The following is a 20,283-nucleotide window of genomic DNA, read 5'->3' as shown; positions in this document are numbered from 1 at the left end:
TTGGTCTCCATAGACTTCTCTGACTCCATATGCCATCGAAAATTTCATCTTCAAGTGATATGCGGAGACAATAGCTTGAAGTGCATTCCAGCCTGATTGGTCAAAGATAGCATTATAGGCCAAAGGGGCTCGAATGATCAGGAAGTCGACTTGGGCAAAGGACTGGACAAAGAATCGACCAACCTTCATAGGCAGGGTGATGATCCCTTCCATGGAGATGATGTCTCTGATAAATCCAACAAGTGGGGAGTCCATCCTCCCAGTCGATCATCAAGTATTCCCATTTTTGAGAAGGCATCGTACAATAAAACATCCGTAGAGCTTTCATTATCGATCAGGATATAGCGTACATCATAATTTATAATATTTAAATTTATAATGACCGCATCATTGTGTGAAAACTGAATTCCTTGGACATCCTCCTTGATGAAAGTTATCAGTTCCTCAATTTTCTAATTTTTCACTATTTCTTCATCCCTGCCAAGTCCACCACTATGCTTCTCAGTGATGGTGTTGATTATGCCGATTGGAGGTTAGTCTTTCTGTGGTCCCATCCGCTATGGTTGCTTTGCCAACTAAGGGGATCTCTGCCACCCCTCCTGCTACTCCTGCCTTCATAGGATGAATCAATCGAGATGGCCACGCCTGAAGAAATTCTTGATCTCATCCTAGAATTGAATATACTCCTTTGTGTCATGATCATAGTCGTGATAGTATAGACAATATTTATTTGGATTTCTTCGATTTGAAAAAGTTCATAGCCTCCTTGGCTCCAGGAGCTATCCTCTGATTTCTATCAATACCTAAGTTCTCAGAGCATTCAATAGAGTATAGTTATTGTACTTCCTTGATGGTGAGACACACTGATCCCTTCTCTGAGGGCTCCGAGGTCGGCAATTTCGAGGATGGTCCCCATTTTTTGGCTTCCAAAATGGGAACTTGAAGTGCTGCCGAGTTCTCTCCTCCCACCTCGGGGAGTGCTCCTTATTTTACTTGCCCCCCACTGCAGAACCAGTGAGGGCTTCATTTTCTATGAAGACCTCCTCCATACGGGCGTATTTCTTTGTTCGAGCCAATATATTGGGATAGTCTCAGGGATAGGTCTTCACTAACGACTTCTTAAGGTCGTTCTTCAGGAGTCCGCTCATCATCATGAATATTGTGACTGATTGGTTCAGGTCATGAATTTTCAAGGTGGCCACATTGAAGTAGTTAATGAAAGCTTGAATCGACTCGCCCTCTTTCTGCCTAACTATGTAGAAGTAGTCAGACTGTTTTTGCTGACGTTGATTGCTGATGAAATGGTCGACGAAAGACTGACTCAGCTCTTCAAAGAAATGGATCGAGGCTGGCTTCAAACTAGAATACCAATATCGGACTGTCCCCTTTAGAGTATTGGGGAAGGCTCGATAAAGAATGACGTCGATTGCTCCATGGAGGAGAATTGCCGCCCTGAAGATCTCGAGGTGGTCGACGGGGTCGGCAGTCCTGTTGTAGGTTTTAAATTATGGAGTCTTGAAGTACTGAGAAAGTGACTCCTAGATTGATCCTTGAATCAAAGGGCGGGTCACTGTTGGACCCATCATAAGATGTCGAGGCGGTATTGCAGATCACATCAATCTGTCGATCAATCTCCCAAAGTCATCATTCTAGTGTAGGGTCTCGGATAGTATAAGCTTCGAAGTGCTGGGGTGATCGCTAATTAGGAGTTGAATTTTGTCCTGACTGAGGACTCAAAGATCGTCGCCTTCTTAGTTCTGGAGTCTTGAGGTAGCTTTGGCGGGTCTGTCTCTTTTTCGGACTCTACAGAGGTGCTCGCGGTTGTTCTAGTAGTGGTGGCGGCTATGAAGTCGAATTCGATGATGGTGCTATCGATGGAGGTGTGGGGGCAATCTGATCAGACTACGGTATCGCTTGTAGAGGCACAAGGACAGTCTGGATCGCTTGGATGGCAGCCGTCAAGATCTGAACCTACTGAAAGAGCAGATTAAATTGATCCGCAATGATCAATGCTAGCTGAGCAGGCAGAGGAGTTTCCACCACTAGTGGTTGCACTTGGTTGTTGCCCTAGCTCTCCACTAGTTAAGAGGTGGTGGCGTTGGTGCGATGGGATGAAACTTTTTTGAGTGGCATTGTGATTTGCTGTTCTCGACCTGTGCTCCTCCGAATGAGTCAGGGCCCTCCTAGCACCAATCTGTTGGTACGAGAATCTGTACGGCATCGGGATACTGGAGTTGGTGGTGAAGTGGACCTCTCGGGGGTGTGACCTACATAAAAGTCCTGACCGGAGGTTGCTCCAACAAGAATCCTTCGACGCTCAAGTTAGAACTCTTGTTCAATAGATAAAGGAGCATGAGAGGCAGAGTAGTGACGTACCTTTTTAGGATCCTCTTTAAGCCTCTTTTATGGATGGAGGGCTAGAGCTTCATTTAGCAAGTTGGTTGGCACGATCTCACTTGATTAGAGCATAATTCGTAGGATGCGAGACTATTGCTCAAGATTTTGGAGATGTGGTGGTTGTAGTTGTCTTATCAGTTTAGTGACAGTTATTGTCTGGCAGGCGTTGTATTTTGAATTGAGTTATCAATTGGACATCGTCGAGATGAGGGTTGGGCGACGACTAGGGGTCGGTCACCTTGTTCTGCCTTTGGGTGAGGAAGTCGAGGGCCAGAGGCCTGGCCATTTAGACACACCATCGATTCATCGGCCCTGGGATATAGGAGTCAGCTGATGAGAAGATATCGGTGATAATCCACAAGAGTTGCCGAGTGATGGTCGGCTGGCTTTCGTTTGCTTGGAGGGTGAAGCATTGATCAGGCAGCTAGCGAGGACTAGCTCGGCAAGAGTTATGGCCAACTGTGAGTCGGCAAGAGCTTCAGCGGGTAGGCCCAACATTTGGACATCTTGGGCTATGGGTCTTTTCATATCATCGGCCCACGCAGAATTTTCCCCAACAGTCTTCATGGTTTCTATTATGGTACAAAGATCAGCATTTTCATATTTTCTTAGTGACCAGAATTTCAATAGAAAAATATCATTAATTTACAATCTGTTGATGATAGCGACCAGAGCCCTCCAGTTTCTGCAAAGCAGCACTAAGAACCAGGTGTGTGGAGCAGGAGAATATCGTCAACCTGCAATTTGTTGATGATGATTTGCTGTATTAACAGGTCTGGTTGTAGATTTTTTTTTTCCTTTTTTAATTTTGAGACAGAATTCGGCTTATCCATTTAAGCAAACAGCCTATTAAAATTAGACAATGTGTGCAAGAATATACAGCTACATTCAGTAGTACAATAAAGGTTACTAGTTAGGAAACAGAGTAACATGGATACCGCATGCCATAGAAAAGTGAGTTATGTGAGATTAGATGTTGCTCAGCTAGCCATTAGTATAGTCTCTTTAACTCACCTGGCTTGGTAGATCTTCACTCTCCATGTAGATGAGGATTTACCCTACTGATTTTCTGAATAAGTTGTTTCATACATCACCCAACTCTTCAATTTGGATTGATTTCTTAAGAGGAAGAAACAAACATACCAACAGAAAGGGACCTTACATCTCCAAAACACTGTTTAGGTGGCTATGGGCTGAAATTATAAAGAATGACATGACATAACACCAAGAGATTTTTTTTTTTTTCCCTGTCTGAGACAAGAAAATTTAACAGTTCACCTGGTAGAGCATAAAGTGGAATTTATGTGATGCAGCCATGTCTACATGAAAGAGTCAGAAAAAAGTCAAAAGAAATCAAGAAAATGAAGGAAGAACAGAAAATGTACCCAAAATTAGGAACAACTAAGTGTCAACTATATGTTCAATCTAAAAGTGCCAGCCATATTCCATACGTTCATGGTGTTGATTCTGTCAAAGACTTCCAAAAACCATAAATTCTCCATTTACAAGCTTCTCAGAATCTATTACAGTCGAACTCAGAAACCAAAAAGTTCAAACAAAGTCAGAGTGTTTTGTGATCAAATGTTGGTGTTTTCTACCCCTATTGTGGCTTTGTAATAGCCTTTTCGTTTCCATTATCAAATTCAATTACAGTAGTGAAAGTGTTATATTATTTTTTTCATTATTAGATAGAGACAACAGATGTAAAGGTCTCACTTACCAATGGGCGAAGAAAATCAAAATTTTCATGCTGGAAATACAAGGACTTGGTTGTTATCAAGCTTCCTGAACTAAGTCTCAGGGAAAAGTTAACAACAACGCCAAATTTATATTAGTGTCAAAGCAGCGATAGATTTTCTATAGAGCCCTCTAAGGTTTTAGAGAAAGATGATGAACAACTCCCGCCACGAACTGTGACATTGAACAATGTATCCTGGGTGAAACAGTGACCGTTGTGTTTGTCCATTGGTGCTTTGAGATTCATATATGGAACTTTTTGCATACGATCACCGACGATCAGCCTGGATGCAGTGGTCAGCGGCATCAGAGGGGATGGTGAGCGGGCCTGGGCAATGCTCGAGAGCCTCACGGGGGAGGGGAGATCAGTCGGCTTCAAGGTGGAAATGGGCGGTGCAAGGGCGCACCATTTGGATCTCGTCAGAACGGACGTTGGAGGAGGTGGAGAGCTCATTCAGTGGTTCTTGGAGGTGGCGGAGCTCTCAGAGAAGGAGGTTAGGGTGGACACGGAGAGATGAATAGCCACGGCGGTGGTGGCATGAAGTCTCGATTAGAAAGTGGCAGTGGAGGCAATGGTCTAGGAATTTCAGCTGCATGCAGGCCTTAAAGGGTAGGTGACGGGTTACTATCTGGAGCAGGAATATCTCATAGTCCGATTCATGGAGGCCAGGGAGAGGGATGTGGTGCTCGACCGGTCTTGGGTGGTCGCCGGCCAGATGCTAGCGGTGGAGCCAAGATGGCTGTGGTTCTGCCCAATAGAGAGAGCAATTTGCTCCGCCCTGGTTTGTGTCCAACTGCCGCAACTCCTGATGGAGCTCTAGGGGAAGGCGGCGATTCAAAGTATTCTAAGCTTGGCCAATGAGCTGATGATGTTGGATAACTGCACGACAGAGCAGAGATGGCTGGGGTTCATCTGGTGATAGCTCGCGATGTTGTCGTTAGGATACCGTGATTATCAAAATAATTTTGATTTTTAAAAATTAAAAAAATGCATAGAAAGTGATGAGTCGGATCGCATCCACGAAGAAAGCAGTGCTTTGATTTGAAATTGTTGGGTATAAAATACCCACAGCCGGAACCCACGGCGGAACCGCCATCAACAAACGCGACTCCGCCCGGACTCCTACGGGAGCCGGGCTCCACCGACGGCATCAGCACAGCTCCGCCCGGACTCTTACGGGAGCCGGGCTCCACCGCCATCAGCAAGTGCAGCTCCGCCCGGACTCCTACGGGAGCCGGGCTCCACCGCCATCAGCAAGTGCAGCTCCACCCGAACTCCTACGGGAGTCGGGCTCCACCACCATCAGCAAGTGCAGCTCCGCCCGGACTCCTACGGGAGCCGGGCTTCACCGCCAACATCAAAACAGCTCCGCCCGGACTCCTACGGGAGCCGGGCTCTGCTCTCAATATCAATCGCTGGTAAGCTCAATCCGGACTCCTATCAGAGCCGGACTTCACCCTTGACTTTGTTTGCAGCGCAGCTCCGCCCGGACTCCTACGGGAGCCGGGCTCCACCGACGACATCAGCGCAGCTCCGTCCGGACTCCTACGGGAGCCGGACTCCCCCGCCGACATCAGAACAGCTCCGCCCGGACTCCTACAGGAGCCGGGCTCCGCCCGCGACGGCTCCGACCATTGCCGAGCTTCAATCGACAGATCCACACCCCCTGATAGGCCCTCAAAACGGCCGCGACCCTGCTCCACCTCCTGTGGCGGACTCCACGCAGTATCATCATTCCCTGACAAGCCGCAGCAGCCATAGCCGCCCTGCTCCACTTCCTGTGGCGGACTCCGCACAGCTCCATTATCCCCCTGGCAGGCCACAGTAATGGCCACGAACCTGCTCCACCTCCTGCGACGGATACCATGCGATTCTCCTGACGACGGACGCTGCTCCACCCCTCATAACGGATTCCACGTGGCAAGTCGAGGTGATACCCACGTGTCTGCTCCATTGTCTTTCGCAATCAATTCTCCTGACCATGGGCGGCCCACTACCAGGCAGTTACACACGTCGCCATCAGTCCGTTGCCTCCCCCGCCTATAAAAGGGGGGACTCAGATACGTTATTTTTCAAGCTCTTCTGCCTTATCTAAAAACTCTGCTAAATTCTCCGTTCGAGCACTCCATTCTTGTTGAGGCAGAGAACTAACTTGAGCGTCGGAGGGTCTTGCCGGAGCAACCCCACCTCCGATTTAGACTTCCCTTGCAGGTCCCGGCGGCGACCGCGGCTTCCTCAACTCCAGCTTCTCCGGCGCAGGCGGATTTTTGCACCAACAGGATTGGCGCTAGAGGAAGGGGTGTGTCTTCGCGGCACCCTTGTTCTTGAAGGAGCGCTCAACGGAGCCACCTCCGGCCATCTCTCCGTCATCTACTCCTAATCCTCCCCGGCGAGACCGACACCCGATGCCTCCACGCAGGGCGTCCACCCGGCGGTCCACGCCCTCCGCGGCCAGATCTCAGGCTCCAGCCTCCCCTCCCGTGTCTCAGCCAGCCCCTCCTCCCCCTCCGGCGACGGCGGTCGGTGCGGAGCAGTTTGACTTGCTGGCGCAGCAGGTCAAGGGCCTCGTCGAGGCCGTACAGGCGATGCAGCAGCAGCCGCCGCAGGCGTCAGCGCATCCGGAAGGGGCATCTCCGGAATGCCAGAACCCGACGGTGGGGCGGGCCACCTGGGCTAGCCGCCCCGTCCTTCCCGAGAAGGTGAATCCGAGGGTGGAGAGCCCTCAGTCGGACCACGGCTCCACCCATGGGAGATCCCTGCCCCCGTTCTGCCAACGGACCCTCGAGACTCGAAGTCGAGAGGATTTCCTGGACCGGAGGCTCCAGGAGATGAACCGGCGGATCGAAGAACTCCGCCATGCGCCTCCCGCTTACGGTGAGGATATCTGCACTGACCCTCCCTTCTCCCAAATGATTATGCAGGAACCGATCCCGTCAAATTTCAAGCTCCCCCAGTTTGAAAGCTACGACGGGACGTCGGACCCGGTGGACCACCTGGAGGCCTTCCGAACAATGATGCTGCTTCATGGTGCCCCCGACGCCATCTTGTGCCGGGCTTTCCCGTCTACTTTGAAGGGAGCAGCAAGAAACTGGTACTCGGCACTGAAGCCGGGTACCATCTTCTCCTTCGACCAAATGAGCCACCAATTCGTGGCCCATTTTGTCAGCAGCCGACGTCCCCGAAAAGGTTCGGAGTCCCTCATCAACATCAAGCAGAGGGAAGGGGAGTCCATACGGGCCTACATCAACCGGTTCAACATCGCGGCGCTGGAGGTCCGGAACTTGGACCAGTCAGTGGCCATGGCCGCCCTGAAAGGTGGCCTTCAGAAGAATGATCTCTTGTACTCCTTGGAGAAGAAGTACCCCAGGGATTTCGCTGATCTGCTGGCTCGGGCTGAAGGATACGCCCGAGCGGAGGAGGCCTTCAAAATGAAGGATGAAGAGACTGCAAGGGAGCGCCAGGTGGGAGATTCTGGCAAGCCCGCAGTTGAGAAGAGGCCAAGGGAAGCCCGGCCTCGCTCCCGATCCCCTCCTGGGCACAAGCGCGCCCATACTCCACCCCGGGCACGCAGGCAGAGAAGTCCGGACAACAGATTTCGGCGGGGTTCCCCGCCAGGGAAGTTCCGCAGCTACGCCCCCCTCAACGCCTCGAAGGCCCAGGTACTGATGGAGGTCAGGGAGCTGATCCCTAGGCCGGAGAGGATGCGCACGCACCCCGGGAAGCGCAACCCCAACAAGTTCTATCTCTACCACCGCGACCACGGCCATGACACCGAAGAGTGCATCCAGCTCCAGGACGAGATCGAGGAGCTCATCCGGCGAGGTCGGCTCGACAGATTCATCCACCGCAGGCCTGAGGGTAGAGGAGACCGGCCAAGAGCCCTCCCACCGCCCGAACCGCAGAAGAGGGAGGAGCAGCCCGGGGACCGGCCTCCTATCGGGACCATCGACTCCATCGCCGGAGGGTCTCAAGGAGGAGCGGGAGAACTGTAAATGTATTGCCTACTGTTTCGTTTTGAATCTACTTTTCTTTCTAGCTAACGCACTCCTCCTGCTTAACGCGGATGTATTATGACTGGATATGACCTCTCCAAAAAACAACGGCCGTGTCAGGAACAGGAGGAGAACCTCGTCCTGACATGAGCAAAGTCAAAGGCCCGGTTCTTTTAGACCGGATGGGGGGAGAGGCCTTACAACGCCCTAATGTGCCCCCACAGCCCTGTTAGGGACAGGAGGAAAACCTCGCCCTAACTTGAGCAAAGTCAAAGGTTCGGTTCTTTTAGACTGGATGGGGGGAGAGGCCTTACAACGTCCTAATGTGCCCCCACAGCCCTGTTAGGGACAGGAGGAAAACCTCGCCCTAACTTGAGCAAAGTCGAAGGCCCGGTTCTTTTAGACCGGATGGGGGGAGAGGCCTTGCAACGCCCTAATGTGCCCCCATAGCCATGTCAGGAACAGGAGGAGAACCTCGTCCTGACATGAGCAAAGTTGAAGGCCCGGTTCTTTTAGACCGGAGGGGGAGAGGCCTTACAACGCCCTAACGCGCCCCCACAAGCCAGGCTGATGACGAGAACCTCGCCACCGGCTCAAGCGAAATGGAAGACCCGGACTCCTACGGGAGCCGGGTTCCGCCGCAAAGGTAAGCTTCACCAGGACTCCTACGGGAGTCGGGTTCCGCCGCCAAGGTAAAGCTTCACCCGGACTCCTACAGGAGCCGGGTTCCGCCGCAAAGGTAAGCTTCACCCGGACTCCTACGGGAGCCGGGTTCCGCCGCCAAGGTAAAACTTCATCCGGACTCCTACGGGAGCCGGGTTCCACCGCCAAGGTAAAGCTTCACCCGGACTCCTACGGGAGCCGGGTTCCGCCGCAAAGGTAAGCTTCACCCGGACTCCTACGGGAGCCGGGTTCCGCCGCCAAGGTAAAGCTTCACCCGGACTCCTACGGGAGCCGGGTTCCGCCGCCAAGGTAAAACTTCACCCGGACTCCTACGGGAGCCGGGTTCCACCGCCAAGGTAAAGCTTCACCCGGACTCCTACGGGAGCCGGGTTCCGCCGCCAAGGTAAAGTTTCACCCGGGCTCCTACGGGAGCCGGGTTCCGCCGCCAGGTAAAGCTTCACCCGGACTCCTACGGGAGCCGGGTTCCACCGCCAAGGTAAAGCTTCACCCGGACTCCTACGGGAGCCGGGTTCCGCCGCCAGGTAAAGCTTCACCCGGACTCCTACGGGAGCCGGGTTCCGCCACCAGGTAAAGCTTCACCCGGACTCCTACGGGAGCCGGGTTCCACCGCCAGGTAAAGCTTCACCCGGACTCCTACGGGAGCCGGGTTCCGCCGCCAGGTAAAGCTTCACCCGGACTCCTACGGGAACCGGGTTCCGCCGTCAGGTAAAGCTTCACCCGGACTCCTACGGGAGCCGGGTTCCGCCCCCAAGAAAGACTTCGCCCGGGCTCCTAAGAAAGCTGGGCTCCATCCGCCACTTCGCCAGCAAGGGTTAAAAGCGGTGGCGAGGCTCGGCCACATGACGAGATCGGATGGAAGGGAAGAGCCCTTTCCCACGGCGACCTCTAAGCCAAACAGGCCAAACAACGAGAAAGGGTCAACGAACGACAATATTAGTACTATGCGCGGACAAGGTAACACAAAATGCCTTTTTCTCATTTTCGATATATGTGCTACAGGACCAGGACGGCCAGAAAAAGAGGGACAAAACGACAAGAAAAGAAAAGGGGGGCAACTACAAAAAGGGGGTGACTACTAAAGAGCTCTAAGGAGGTCCTGCTCCCTCTAACATAGGATGATCACCTCCCTCCCCCGATCAGGACTGCCTCAGGGTCTCCACTATTTCCTCTAGTTCTTCCTTCTTTTGCAGCATATCCTGGAGCGCCTGACGAAGTCGCCGACTCTCAGCCTCCGCTTCCCGATGCCACTTCCGCAAAACTTCGGACTCCGCCTCTGCGTCCGTGACGGCCTTCCGCTCAAGTCCCAGTTGAATTTTTACTTGTTGAAGCTCGGCCGTCTTCTCCCCAAGTGAGACAGAGATCCCCTCGACGGTGCCTCTCAAGGCCTGAAGCTCTTCGGTGTCTTGGGCGTTCGTAAGCTGCGCCCTGGTAACCAGCTGCTTCTGAAGACGAACGACCTCATCCGCCGCCTGCAGAAATCTCCTCTTGTGCTCTTCCACTTGCCGGCGCCAGCTAGCCCGCTGCACGTCGTGGCTCATTTCGGCGTCTTGAAGCTGCTTATGGAGGTCGGAGACCCTCTGCGACCATTTTTGGGCATCGTCAGCCCGCACTAGGGTCCGGGATGAGCTTCCTTCCAGCTGGCCAATCCTCCTCTGCGCAGCTGAAAGCTCCATCTTAAGGGTGCTGATCCTGGCTTCTTGAGCCCAAGTTCGGTCACTGGCGCTCTTCTTACATTCCTCAAGCTCTTTTGTGAAGCTCGCCTTCCTCCGACTGTAGTCCATGATCGCCTTCACTTGAATACTCCTGAAGTGGGCGGCCTCGGCAGCGGCCTCGGAGTAGCATTTTTTCGCCTGACGGAGCTCGCCTTCCGACTTCTTCAGCTTCCTTGTCAAGTGGAGGACCTCCTTTTTCAACCGTCGGATAGTGGACTTCAGCGGGACCCCCAGGGGCAAGGAAAGTGCTTCAGCGAGACACTGCCATCGGAAGAGGCAAGCGTCAAAGACCGATTCGTTACAAGATGAAGGGCCGGAAAGAAGGAGCAGAGGGAGGAAAAAATCATCCACAAAAAGAAATTCGGCTTTACTAATTGATCTTGAAGACAAATGAAAAGGAAGCATGACAACAAAAGAAAGATACAAGGTCGGAGGTCTCAGACCTCGGGAGCGGAGGGTGGAGAGTTCGGCGCGGGGGGTGCAACTGCTGTGGTGGCGGGCGAAGGGCCGGCCTCGTCGTCGGACTCCTCCAAGAATTCGAGGCCAAGATCGGGATATCTGCTGGCCACCTTCTCCCGGCAAAGCTCAAACCCTTTGGTAAATGCCTCCAGGCCGAACTGGACGTTCAGCTCCCTCATCTCCGCGGAGGCCTTGAACTCCTCCACTGCAAGGGTCCTGGCCTCCGAGACCAGAATCGGAGTTTGCTCGGCCAGATGGGCGACCTCGGCCTCTGCCTTCCTCACCGACTCCTCCAGGCTCCGTCTCTCCGCCTCCCGGGCTTGTCTCTCCTCCTCCCGGGCTTGTCTTTCCTCTTCCCGGTTTTGTCTCTCTCTCTCCAGGGCCTCCCGGAGGGCGGCCACCTCGGCCGTCTTCGCTTGAAGATGGGCAGCCTCGTCCCGGCAGTGCTCCTCCGCTCGAAGAAGGTCCCTTCTCGCGCGGCCCGACGCCTCGACGTAGGCAAAGAGCTGGTGCCCGATCTGCGAGGACGGATAGAGAATTACAACAAAGACCGAACAATCATGCAAATAAACATCCGCTTACCTCAAGAAAGGATCCCAGAGTATCCCAGGCCCGCTGCTCGGGATCGGCATGGTCGATCCTCTCCACGACATCGGGCAGAATGCAGCCGTCGAGCAGCCACCTGATCAGAGCCTTGTCGTTGAAGGGGTTCTCCGATCCCCCCTCGGAGCAGACGGACTCATCCGCGGCAGTTCGGTGGCCGCTCGCCCTGCGGGCCAGCGATTTCCTTCTCTTCCCCACGGCGGGCGCCTCCGCGGGGCGGACCTCCGGAATGGGGACCTCGGTCGGTGGGCTCCTTAGGGGAGCCCGGGGGACCACTGGTTCGGCATCCGAAGGAATGTCGATGGCCGGGGTCACCTGGACGGGCGCGACCAAGCTCGTCTCTCCCACCTTGACCCTCTTCGCTGAGCCAGAGGTCGTCGCGCCCTTCCTCTTCTGGGCTCTCATGGACTTGGCGAGCATCCGCGTGGCTTCGGCATCCATTGCTAAAGAAAAAGGAGGGGGGGAGAGAAGAAGAAAAAAAAGGGGGGGAGAGAAGAAGAAAAAAAAAAGAAGCAACATCGATCAGTCCAGTCAAAAAAAAAAAAAAAAAAAAAGAAAAGAAAAGAGAGAGAAGAGAAAGAAGAGAGAGAAAGGGAAGAGGAGAGAAAAAATAAACAAAAAGAAGGCGAGAAAAGATAAATACTTGCTGGATCCTGGGGGCTCAGGCCGATGTTGAAAAGAAGCTGCTCCCTCAGAAGGTTAGGAAGGGAAGGAGCGGGGTAACTCAGAAGCTTCTGGGCGGCCTGGAGGTCGTCCTCTCCCAGGCTGGGAGCCCGGCGGATGGAATCCCTCAGAGCCCCCCAACGGGGCAGACCTAGTTCTAAGGTCGGGCAGTAGACAAAGAGGAATTTCCCCTTCCAGTTGTGAATCGAAGAAGGGGCGCCCTTCAGCAACCCCTTCTTACCGAACTGGGGGGAGAAGTACCACCAGTCCTTCACTGAAGGATGGCGTTTGAAGGTGTAGAAATGTCTGAATAAGGAGAGGGATGGCTGGACCTCGGCTATATGGCAGAGAGAGAGAAACCCTATCAAAAACCTAAAGGAATTCGGGGCAACAGAAGCAAGTGAAATATCTAAAAAGCGAAAGAAGGCGGCGACGAAGTTTGGGAGCGGAAGCCGAAGCCCGGCATGAAAGGCCTCCTGGTACAGGCAAAAGCGACCGGGAGGGGGAGCGCTGGCCCTATCAGAGGGGCCAGGAAGCTCCAGGTCGTACTCCGCAGGGACCCCGTATCGAGCCCTTATCAGGAGAAGTTCGTCCGGAGTCGACGAACACGAAATGGCGCCCGGCGCGAAAACCGGGCGAGGCCCTGCCCCGAGCGCGGGTTCATCCGCGGAAACGGAGGCCTGGGGGTTCGAAGCAGAAGAACTCCCAGAACTTGCGGGGACAGAAGATTCAGAAGATATTTTTTCTTGGGGGAAAACCTAAAGGGCCCTAGAAAAGCAAATCAAGAGGGGAACGAAACGCCAAAGGTCAACCCGGAGGAAGACACGAAGAGAATGAAAAGATGAAAGATCCCTAGGCGGTGGAAAGAAGGTGGGCACTAACCTATCTTGCTCTGAGGACCCGAGGGGCGAGAGACGGAAGGCGCCTACGGCTCGAAAGGGCGTTCGCGAGAGCAGACTCTCGGGGAGATGACAGACGCCAGCGAAGATCAAAAATGGGGTAGGACACCTGAAGGGGGGAGGACGGGTTTAAATAGACCCTGGGATCCAGTGCCATAATGATCTCGAATCCCCCCAGGCCAGTCCGCGCTCGACACGTGTCCCACTCCCCGCGGCAGACGACTAAAGGCGGCTGGCGGTTGGCAGGGCCATAATTGCGCCGTACCTGGGACAGCGTACCTGCGGGGTCTTCGAAGCGTCCCCTCGTACCGCCCCAATTCGAAAAGACTCCGGCACGCGCTCATTTAATGCCAAAATATCTGGGAGCGGCAGGGCGCGGGATTCGAAGGGACGGTTCCGGCTGTACTTCTGTGTACTTTCTTCGTTTGAAATTCAAAACTCGGATGTAGGGGGACTGGTGTTGGGTATAAAATACCCACAGCCGGAACCCACGGCGGAACCGCCATCAGCAAACGCGACTCCGCCCGGACTCCTACGGGAGTCGGGCTCCACCGACGGCATCAGCACAGCTCCGCCCGGACTCCTACGGGAGCCGGGCTCCACCGCCATCAGCAAGTGCAGCTCCGCCCGGACTCCTACGGGAGCCGGGCTCCACCGCCATCAGCAAGTGCAGCTCCGCCCGGACTCCTACGGGAGCCGGGCTCCACTGCCATCAGCAAGTGCAGCTCCGCCCGGACTCCTACGGGAGCCGGGCTTCACCGCCAACATCAAAACAGCTCCGCCCGGACTCCTACGGGAGTCGGGCTCCGCTCTCAATATCAATCGCTGGTAAGCTCAATCCGGACTCCTATCAGAGCCGGACTTCACCCTTGACTTTGTTTGCAGCGCAGCTCCGCCCGGACTCCTACGGGAGCCGGGCTCCACCGACGACATCAGCGCAGCTCTGCCCGGACTCCTACGGGAGCCGGACTCCACCGCCGACATCAGAACAGCTTCGCCCGGACTCCTACAGGAGCCGGCCTCCGCCCGCGACGGCTCCGACCATTGCCGAGCTTCAATCGACAGATCCACACCCCCTGACAGGCCCTCAAAACGGCCGTGACCCTGCTCCACCTCCTGTGGCGGACTCCACGCAGTATCATCATTCCCTGACAAGCCGCAGCAGCCATAGCCGCCCTGCTCCACTTCCTGTGGCGGACTCCGCACAGCTCCATTATCCCCCTGGCAGGCCACAGTAACGGCCACGAACCTGCTCCACCTCCTGCGACGGATACCATGCGATTCTCCTGACGACGGACGCTGCTCCACCCCTCATAACGGATTCCACGTGGCAAGTCGAGGTGATACCCACGTGTCTGCTCCATTGTCTTTCGCAATCAATTCTCCTGACCATGGGCGGCCCACTACCAGGCAGTTACACATGTCGCCATCAGTCCGTTGCCTCCCCCGCCTATAAAAGGGGGGACTCAGATACGTTATTTTTCAAGCTCTTCTGCCTTATCTAAAAACTCTGCTAAATTCTCCGTTCGAGCACTCCATTCTTGTTGAGGCAGAGAACTGACTTGAGCGTCGGAGGGTCTTGCCGGAGCAACCCCACCTCCGGTTTAGACTTCCCTTGCAGGTCCCGGCGGCGACCGCGGCTTCCTCAACTCTAGCTTCTCCGGCGCAGGCAGATTTTTGCACCAACAGGAAATCTTTGATTTTATAAAAGAAAAAAATTCGAAAAAATAATTTAAATTAAAAAAAAAAATTAAAAGTATGAAAAATAAATCTGATACTAAGATCTGCTATCTAAATCCTAGCTTTTACTTATAATAAAAATAAAAGATAGAAATTTAAAGAGTATAAAAATAAATTGATACTAAGATCTACTAATTAGATCTTACCATCTACGTGCAATAAAAATAAATAACAAAAATTTAAAGTATAAAAAAATAAATTTTACATTGATTAAAATTAAAATTTAATTACAAAAAATTAAAAAAAATAATAAACTAAAATAAAACTGTAATAAAGATCTGAAATTGATCGATGCAGTCTCATCGAAAAGATGGTTGACGACCTCTCTTTCTTCCTTCATACTCCATGGAGTGAACTGGCTTTTCTCCTTCTTCTCTTTGGATTTGTAAATTTTTTTAATTTTTTTTATTTTTTTATTTTTTTCACTATTTTTTTTTGCTACCTCTATTATTTTTTCTGTTAAAAAATATGTCCTAAAGTTAATCGTTTGATAATTGTGCTAATTATAAATGTATATGAATTGATCAATAATAAAAGTTATTTGATCTTTTTTATCACAAGGTTACATCTTCTAATGAACTCCTGTATTATGATGAAATCCTTAGGACTACTTCGATCGATAAAGAAAGATTTATCATGTAGTCCTTAAACTGGTTCACGACCAAACGATATGCTATTACTAGGATGATAGCGATATCAAGTGTAGGTCATTGTGTGCCATATGCATTGGTTATCTTCGTAACCAAATGGTGTGGAGACACCGGTATGACATGCAAGTAAAATGTAGGAGTACATCTCATTGAACGTGACCAACTACGGAGCACTTTACTGTCAAGAGTAACTCGCAAAGGATATGGGTATAAGTGTCCCTCCGATCTGATATCACCACGGTGACTTGCAAGCAAATCACTGTAGTTTGGTGCCAGACTAACTGAGTTTTAAATTCAATGATGAAAATTTTTTTAGTGTAGTCAAATACTTGTCAAGTCGATACGTGAGTCAAGATGAGATTGATCTCTCCAAATTAGTAAGAGTTAATGTATCAATGTATTTCAATTTAGCAAAATTTGAGTCCGGATAATCCATATGATGGATTTGAAAGATTGAAATATAATGTGGATGACTTATCTAGGATTGACAGTTAAATCCTAGATCGTCTTTGAGCATTAGGGTCAAAGGGATGAATTATATGATAAGCATACGCCAGTAGGTTCTTGAATGTTGCTTTGTCATCATTCGACTTATCCGGACGTTGGGTCACTATTGCTAGATGGTTATATCGATTGATTCAAAAATTTATTTTTGTGCTACCGACTTAGGTTCAAACCTATGGGATAATACTCAAAAGAAGTTTCTGACTGATCATTTGGCTGATCAATGATTGAGAATTGTTCAAAGGCTTAATTGTCAATTCGATTGATGATTAACCTTACGCAAAAGTTGCAATAAATTTATTCACCAAGTGTTAATGAATTAATGAAAGATTAATTAGCAATTAGATTATTGATTAGCTTAATTTGATTGAGCAAAGATGATTAAATAAAATCTAATTGAATTAGATTTAATTAGGTTTGATCCGATTAAGCTATGAGATGACCTAATCTCTAAGAGAAAATTATCTCTGATTTGATCATGACTTTGGTTCAATAAATTTCTAATTTGATTGAGATTTGTTTCAAAATTTATGAATCTAATTAGATTGAGTTTCATCTATTTTATTTGGGCTAAACCAGATGTGATTTGGTTTGAATTCAAATAAGAAAATAAAGAGTCCATATATGATTGGACTCTCCTTCCCTTGCACCTCCCACTTTGCATGCCATATTTCCACACGCACAAAATTATTTTGTGTGATATTTTTTCATACTAAAGAGTGAAAGAAGAGTGCCCTATAAGCCAATCATAAGTGTGTTGTGATGAAATTTTTTTTTATAATTTTTCAACTCATGAAATGATATTTATTATTTGAGATATTGATTCATCATATTAGCTGCATCTTATTATGTCTAAGATTATGATGAACCCCAAAGATTAGGGCAATAGTTTTAGGAGACATGAATAAGTCATACTAGTAAGACCTAAAATCCTAATCTTAAATATTTCTGGTTGTAGGAGCATTGAGTCGGGGATCAATGTTCCAGATAGACTGGCACATCCTATGTATGCTCGATGGAGAGAGTGACAGATCTCACTAGCCACTAGTGTGGGACATTAATACAAAGATGTGGGTGCTCATTTAAAAAATAAGTTCACTGAATTGACTCAATGAAAGAGAACATCTTATGGAAGCCTTACTTGCATGTCAAAGATGGTTCTCTAAGTGAGAGTTGTGCAAATGATCCTTATACCTGAGACCACCATAGAATCTTGTGTACATGAACCCATATCTTGATTCATATCTAGACATGGCATTAAGACATGTACGGGGTGTTCTAAATATGGTAGAGTGTATATAGAGGTTGTGAGTAGATCAATATGGAATTGATCACTCCTAGTAAGAGGAGATCGCATCCTGTGTATTCTCAATCCTATATGACTTGAAAAAAAAATTTTGGCCAGAAGCAGAAAGGAGATTAGAAAGAGTTTCTAATACTTCTTTATTGGAGTTATCATTGATTAATTAAGAATCGATATGAATATGTGTTTGAGTTTGACATGATTCCATACTCATAAACATATTCAGGGTGCAGGGATGATCGAATGATTGAATTGTATGGTAACTTACCACTGAAGGATATATTTGATATTTTTATCAAAATTTTATATCTTCTATGCAGTCATGATACGTTGCTAGACATCAATCTTGAATTGTAAGTTTTTGATCAAATTAAAGAGTTTAATTCAATCGCCAATTAGAAAAGATTATAATTGTTGAACTCGGGTTAGCTCGATTGGACCTAAATTGATTAGATTGAAATCTAATCAAATTTGATCAACCTACAATCAGACCTACTGCTAGCTAGATATAGAATCCAATGGGTCACACACATATAAAAATTGGCCAAGGATCCTTTTGAAAAAGATTGATTGGAATTTTGGATTCAATCAGGGCTCCGATAAGCATGCTAGCACGTGTGGAACCCTTGCTCCTTTGGAGGTCAATTTGGTCTCATCCCTTGCTAATTAGCTAGTCCAATTTTGTGAATATTTAGGGCAGATCATGCCCCATGAAAGAAGCCTAAATTGGGGTGCCACATCCCATTTTAATGCCAAGTATGAAGAGTCCAAGTTGGGAAGGACTGTAGGCACAAAACAGGTTCTGCATACAAGTGTTGGCATGGGCAGAAGAAAAGAGTTCTTCTGGTATGGGATTAAGATACATGTGATAGCCTATATCACCTTCCATCCTCTGATTCACATCTCAAAGTATGAGATATATTTTTTCTAAAATTTTTGGGGCAGAGAAAAATTGGAAAAAGGAAGTAAGTCTCGCACGTGCGTGCAGAAGTGTCACATTTCTTTAAGATTTGGAGAGTTTTTCTCCTTATCAAATGCTTTCAAAATAAAACAATTTTTAATGATAACATTCAACATTTAATAATCTATTTTTGATAATTTTTTTTAAATTTTTTTTAGACTTATCTAGATGCCAAACGGATGCCAAAAGTTCCTCCTCATGCCTGCACATGCGGTGATCAAACTTTGCATGAAAGGATGTGAGAACACATCCATTTCTGAGAATTTTTATCCACTCATTATATGTTCTGGAATCAAGATTGAATTTTCTATCCACATGGATTTTTGAGAATTTTTCTGATTTAAGAAGGGATGCGAGAACATCCCTTCTCTGGTCGCACATGCAGAGCAGGGTGCTGATCAATGTATCATTGATAAGAGTCCTTCTATTTGAAGGAACTATTATCTCTGATAATCAGATCAGATAGGCCTCTTGGATGAGGTGCATCTCTCTCTTTTGGCATTCCTCTAGTGGCTATAAATTGATCGGGGCACTGGGTGTCCGAGGCAATTCAGAAAGAGTTTTCAATTTTGTCTCTGTTGCTCTCTTTTCTTTCTTACAACCTATCTTAGTTTTAGGACAAGGCTTTGGGATTTAAGATAAAGCCTTATCTGGTCCTAACAAAGGTTGTGAGGATCCTAAAGAAGAAGGAACAAAAGTTTAGAGGAGGTTCTGAGAGGGTGGAGTCAGTTTCTTAGAGAAACCTAACCGGTATGAGGCTAGTTGAGTTCTAGTGGCTAAAACTCTTGAAGCAAAGTGAAGAAAGAGCACTGTCCTTGGTTCAGTTTCTGTGTGGATCACCATTGGAGGGCGGACACTTGAATGCCTTATAAAAATTAAGATTAGCACTATAGGTATTCTTCTTGATCTAATTTATATTTATTGTACTTTGATTATTATAGTCAAGGGTTTTTGGGCATTGAGGTTTTCGGTGCATCGGATGTTTTGCATAAAAATTTTAAACTCCTAACCCTTCTGCTACACCACTGGAACCCATCAGTGGTATCAGAGCCTACCTTGATCTATATAATCAAAGGTTAGAATGTTGTCTTGATTGTGATCAAATATGGATTTTTGGTTTGGTTCATGTCGGGTTAAGGATTGAATCCGATTGAACATCCAAACCCTCGCATGTCTTAGAGATATGTTTTTAAATATAAAATGCATGATGTATGTATAAAATTTTTTTTAGTAGTTTAGTACTCTAATTGGGTTCATCACCAGGCCATCCAGTCATAAGAGCAAGTAGGGTTCAGAGACCCTCTCTTTCTATTCAATAGGATACTCTTATAGTGCATAGGGGTGCCATTGTGATGTCTTAAAAAGAAGAACCGTGAAAAAAATATTTTGTATTCATGCATATTATTAGAACTTCATATGCTTGAGATGCTTAGTTATAATCATATTGAATAATTATGATTTCATATCTTAGAGATATGAATAAATACCATGATTAGTTGTTATGATTATTAAGATATAACTATAATAGTGCATCATTGTGATTGAATTAGGATATGCTTGAGATCATTAAAGCCCTCATAAAAATTATATTAAGTCATAATGTTATGAATCAGTAACTGATCTATTTCTTGAATCAATTAATCAATTAGTGTCTAAGGAGTGTTTCAAGTGCGGTAGTTATTTAATTGGTTCCATTGCTGGCCTGATAAATTTTATTGGTGTCTAAGAAAAGCAACAGGAGACCCCCACCAATCTTAATATTTTTCTGATCAATTGGATTAGTTTGAATCTTGAATGAAGGTAGCTCAGTATTTAGAATACTACATATGTCTTCCTTCATGCCTAGTCAATATCCCGTCAAAAATCATAGTAGATTTGTTGTGATATCCACAAGGCTTGCTATGAAGATTGATGTGCGTTTGTCTTGGTGCATATTATATACTTTATAGTATATTTGGATATGTTGCTTTGTTGTGAT

The sequence above is a fragment of the Elaeis guineensis genome, chromosome 10, assembly GCF_000442705.2.
Source record: "Elaeis guineensis isolate ETL-2024a chromosome 10, EG11, whole genome shotgun sequence".
Lineage (NCBI taxonomy): Eukaryota > Viridiplantae > Streptophyta > Magnoliopsida > Arecales > Arecaceae > Elaeis > Elaeis guineensis.
The sequence above is the reverse complement of the archived record's forward strand: the minus strand, read 5'-3'. Positions refer to the sequence as shown.